The following is a 6,000-nucleotide window of genomic DNA, read 5'->3' on the forward strand; positions in this document are numbered from 1 at the left end:
CACCAGCACTTCCAAGGCCGAGAGGGGACCCAACCCGTAGTCCGCTTCCAGACTCATACCTCTTCCGGGACAGAGCTGGGGAACAATCAGGAAAAGCCCCCAGGTTCCTGAAAAGTTACTGTGTGCTCTGGGTTCTTCAGGACCCTAAGGACGTCGGCAGCTACCCCTGTACATATTTGTGACGTCAGACCTAAGAGGACATGTCAGCAGGACTAGACCCCATGTGTGCTTTCTTTAGAGGAAAAAAAATATTAAGGAATAAGGATACGATAACGGAAGAATGCAGTGCACGGACCAAGGATGCCGTACTGACCTTTGACCCTGAAAAGGCCCATGGCTGAAGGCTTACCCGTGGTCCACTCAGTCCCCTTGGGGCCAGGAAGCTCGCCAACCTGTGCCTGGGACAGGAGATGGTTGCCTACCTCAGGAATGTGTCTCTTAAGAAGCAGTGTGGTAGTGAAGAGAGGCTCTGAGGGGGGGAAAAAGGTAGCACACACAATGTGACAGGACACTGTCGTACGCAGTGCCTTCGTGGGCTGCATTCACAGCTATTCTGGGATGCCTGGGGATGGCTATGGGTTAGATCTGCTGCTTTAGATGAGTTGAATGTCTCTTAAGAGTTCATGCACAGAAGTCTTGGTCCCCAGGGTGTGGGCATTAAGAGCTGGAGCTCTCTTTAAGAGGTGAGGTCAGGTGGGAGGTTGTGGGTCCCTGGGAACACTGTATTTGAGAGGGACTAAGGATCCTAGGTTCGTTCTCTCAAGAAGTTATTATAAAGGACCGCACCTGGTTTCTTTATGTTTTGTCTTCCTATGTGTTTCCTCCTATGTATGTTCCTTCTGTGAGGCCATCTAACAGAGGTGACTGTAAGCAGGGGACTTCCTAGAGCTGCCACCATACTGTCTAGGCTTCCCATCTCCAAAGCCGTACCTTAAACAAGCCTCTTTAAAAGTAAACCCAAACCTCCCAGCCTGGGGTATTTTGTTCCAGTAGCAGAAACATCTGTATTTGATGGCAGGAGTGTACCATCACTGTTGGTGTATGTGCAGGCTCTATTGGGTCTCTACAGTGTGGGCCTGGTTCCTCAGGGTTCTTAGGCAACAGGGCATCAGTGGAGATCAAACCTCACACCCACTCTTGGCCATAGGGGCCTCCCTGACCTATGCTTTCTCCACACTCCTGCCTCACACTTCCCAGAAGAGTGGGCAGTTTATCCTTATTTTTTTTTCTTGCTTTAAGATTCAGAATCTTCCTCCTACCTCTCTGCCCTGGGGGGTTTTCTTGGGCAGCCCATTTCTTAGAGTTTGTGTTGGCGGCCCCTAAATAAGGCAACTCCTCCATGAAGGTCTGTGGCTGCTGGTGACCTCAGACATTTCAACTCCTTGAGCCAAGTGCTGAAGTGGGGACATCCCCAGGGATACTCACCCAGTCAGCGTCTCTCTGAGAGAAGTGGAGATGCTGTAGCGTGAGGACTCTAGAAACCAGCTTTATTATCATCATGACAAAATACTGGACACAGTGCCATTTAAGAGAGGAAAATGTGTCAGGCTGGAGAGATGGCTCAGTGGTTAAGAGCACTGACTGCTCTTCCAGAGGTCCTGAGTTCAATTCCCAGAATCCACATGGTGGCTCACAACCATCTGTAAGGGGATCTGCTGCCCTATTCTGGTGTGTCTGAAGACAGCTACAGTGCACTTATATACATTAAATAAATAATATTTTTAAAAAGATAAGAAAATGTGTTTGGGCTCATGGCTTCAGAGTCACTGTTTCGCCATGGAGGGCTGGATGTTTTAGAGCAGAGCCGCTGACACCATGACGGCCAGGAAACAGTGGACCAGCAACAGGAAGGGACCAGAACAGTCAAGAGCCTCAAAGACAGGTCCCTAGGGACCCAGGTCTCTGACCAGGTTTCAACTTTCTACTGTTGGAAAGGGATCAGGACTGCTTCCTGACCATCCGTTCCAATGTTGTCTCTGTCCATCTTGGGAACACCATCAGAGACAACTTGGGAGTAGGCTTTATCAGTCTCCTAAGTGTCTTTCAGTCCAAGTTAACTGCCACGTGGAGGATGGGCCCCCAGGCCTTCACCAAGCCAGGCTCCCTAGGAAGAGAAATGTATACAGTTAGAATTCTGGCGTGCCTCCATCTAAACTCAGGGGATTGAACTTGGAGGAATGCCTTTTGCTCTGACATTTGAGATGAGAGAAACCTGGACAACACAGTGAGACCTCCTCTGCCCCCCCCCCCAAATTAATTAGTTAAGTTAAATTTAAAAATAAAGGAATGCAGGCTAGAGAACAAGCTTACTCAGCAAAATGCTTAGTGTGGAAAAAATAGCCCACAGAAGAAGCCAGGCATGGGGGAGCGCATGCCTGTGGTACCAGGGCTGAGAGCACAGAGAAGAGACTCCTGAGCTTTTGGCTGGCCAGTCTAGCCTATAAGGCCAGTTCCTGGCTACTAGACGTCTCTGTCTCCAAAACCAAGGTAAATGGCACCTGAAGAACAACACCTGAGGTTGTCCTCCGACCCCCACACATATGCAGATACTTGTCCGCTATACACACGAACACGTGCACAGGCATATGGGTGCAAACACACACACACACACACACATACACACACACACACATTAAAAGGAATGTGTATCAATTCAGCACTGGAAGTAACGTGTCTAATCAAGTATGCAAGGGTTGGGTGTGTGTGGGGGGAAGGCTCAGTGGGTAAAAGCACATGCCCTCAAGCAGAAGGAGTTAAGTTCCCAGCATCCACAGGGACGTCTGCCATGGCTGTGGGGTAGGGTAGCATTGCGGGGGTGCTAGGGTGCAGACAGAAGATTCTGTGGCTCACTGACCTGCCAGCCTAGCCAACGTCTCAAGCTTCCAAGTCAGGAAGAGACCCACTCTTCAAGACATTAAGCAGAGAGCAATAGAAGAAGCCACTGGATATCCTCCTCTAGGCTCTAAATGCATCCGCACAGACACACGCATCCCCAGACCCACAGTCATGCACACCCCTCCCCAGCACACTAAATAAGACACCTGGAGCCAAAAGGCTGGCCTGGACTAGCAGGTGTTCTGGTCTAACCTCTGACATTATGGGCTGACTTAGGAGCCCGAGAGCCAAGAAGCTGTCTGTAGCACCTCGTGATCCCATCAGTCCTGGTAAGGAGCTCTGTGTAGTTCTTAGGGCTCATTCACTAGGTGGAAAAGCTGAGATCATAAGACCAGACAGCTCTCTCTTTCTTTCCTCCAATTAATGATGGCTTACAGCATCGGGGTGTGGCTGGGTGCACTCCTTTTCTGAAGCCCTGTTTGATGGCTCCGGGATCCAGGCATTGCATCAGTAGCTCAGGTGTGCTGCAGTTCCCGGGAAATGTGTTGCTTGTGTAATTCTGCATGATCACATGGACCACGCTTCTCCAGGGAGCCCACATGCATCATCTTGCCTGGATAGGAGAAAGCCCAAGGCTTGCCTCATCCTCAAGGACAATAGATGAATGGCTTTGACCATCACACTAAAAAGAGCTCAATGTAAAACTGCTTAAAAAGAAAGCTCACGAATGCCCAGAGTCCCTTCACTTAAAATGTTTGCTTCCGTCCTGCTGTGTGTGTGTCTGTGAGTATACACACACACACACACACACCACACACACACACACTCACACACACACACACACACACACACGTGAACATACCTATATAGCCATTCCTATCAGCACATACCTGTGAATAAACACAACAGTATGTTCTCCACAAGGTCTGCTGCTTGTTCTTTACCACCTCTTAGCAAGTCACGAGCACTCACCCAGTTAGGAGCCATTCACCTTCCCAGGGGCTTCACAGATCTTGGTGGCCTGATGGCCATCCTGGTTGTTTTGAGGCTTCCTTGTCACTTCTTGGCTGGGACTGTCTTGGATAGGCAATTTCAACTTTCTGTAGCACTGCTAGATTGCTGTCTGGATCTCAAGCCCCCTCACATCCCTGCTGGGAGGACCTCTCTCTCCAAACCGGGAGCACATGCCACACTAGAACCCATCAGCCGATCCCTGAGAATGCACTCTTCCTTTAACATGGACTTTCATAAGTATTATCTATGCAAAGATGACTAATTTCTCCCTGCAACATATAGGCAAACAGACAAATGGTGACAATGTATCTGTTGGCTTTTATATTTTCTCTTGTAGCCAACCCCTTTTGTTCTGACCCAAAACCAGCCAAAGAAACAAACCCAACCAAACCAAAGAAACAACCATAGTCCCACAATTCCTAGCTACTAAGTTATCTCAAAGGCATAGCTTACCAAATCTGTATGCTTAGGCAAAAGAAAGAGTTTTCAACTTGGGTCCCTAGTATTGTTCCACTAGGATTCAAACCCAGTGCCTTACGATACTATGGAATCTTGTTACCACTGGGCTGAACCCCAAACTCTTAAACTGAAATATTTTTACACCTGCTTGTATATGTGTGGTGTGTGTATACAGATGTGTGCCTGTTAGCGTGTGTGTGGTTATGAGTTAAGGTTGATGTTTAGATTCTCCCTTCCTCATTCTCCACGTTGTTCATGGAAGTAGAGCCAGTCTTTAGACAGACTCTGTGACTTGCTGGTCTGGCTAGTCCAGCCAGCCCACTGGCTTGTAAGGATGCCCCGGTCTCTACTTTCTGAACATTGCAACTTAAAGGCAATCACCACAGCAACTTGGCATTTACATGGGTTCTGAGGACCCATGTCCCCATGAATGAGTGCTGGTCCTTATGTCTGAACAGCAAGCACGTTGTCTACTAAGCCATCTCTCCAGCCCAAGGCTTTCAAGTCCTCTATAATCCAGATAATTAAGCATTAAGTGTTTCATTTCATAACTGTCTATTGAGCACCCAACCATGCTGGGCTCGCCATGTCTTTAACATCACATCAGGGGAAAAAAAAAACAAAAAACAAATAAACAAAAACAAAAAAACAAACAACAAAACAAATCTAAAAAAGATCTCTTCTTTTTATTTATTTATTTTTTTATTAACTTGAGTATTTCTTATTTACATTTCGAATGTTATTCCCTTTCCCGGTTTCCGGGCCAACATCCCCCTAACCCCTCCCCCTCACCTTCTATATGGGTGTTCCCCTCCCCATCCTCCCCCCATTACTGCCCTCCCCCCAACAATCACGTTCACTGGGGGTTCAGTCTTAGCAGGACCCAGGGCTTCCCCTTCCACTGGTGCTCTTACTAGGATATTCATTGCTACCTATGAGGTTGGAGCCCAGGGTCAGTCCATGTATAGTCTTTGGGTAGTGGCTTAGTCCCTGGAAGCTCTGGTTGCTTGGCATTGTTGTTCATATGGGGTCTCGAGCCCCTTCAAGCTCTTCCAGTCCTTTCTCTGATTCCTTCAACGGGGGTCCCGTTCTCAGTTCAGTGGTTTGCTGCTGGCATTCGCCTATGTATTTGCTGTATTCTGGCTGTGTCTCAAAGGAGAAATCTACATCCGGTTCCTGTTGGCCTGCACTTCTTCGCTTCATCCAAAAAAGATCTCTTCTTATGTGGCGGATGGTTCCTACCAGTCCTTGTCTGTCTGTTAGGGTGGGGGTGGGAGTGGAGGTTAGTGATGGCTGCCTTACAAAAGTCCACTATAGCCTGGGGTAGGGCTGAAAACCTGAGATCCCAGGGTCCCCACCCAGGGCTCTGACGGAGGTCCACAGAATTAATGGCAGGCAGATGAGACTATGGAATGGCCCTCACTCCTGATGACCATGTAGTCACAGGCCAGGACCAACCAACAGTGCCTCCGAAGAACCAGAGCTTTTTATCTGGACAGGAAGATGGACCCTGAGGCATCCACTCTCACATCAGTACACAGAGCCATCACCACCTCAACAGTCAAACCCCACAGCTGCGTGCTTCCTCCAGGTAGGTCTCCAAGGTCTCCTTGGATCCCAGGATCCCCAGGCCATCACCAGTATGACTGTGCTCTAACTGGGAAGGCATAACCAAGGGGAAGCTAGTCTTCA

Source organism: Rattus norvegicus, chromosome 17, assembly GCF_036323735.1.
Source record: "Rattus norvegicus strain BN/NHsdMcwi chromosome 17, GRCr8, whole genome shotgun sequence".
NCBI lineage: Eukaryota > Metazoa > Chordata > Mammalia > Rodentia > Muridae > Rattus > Rattus norvegicus.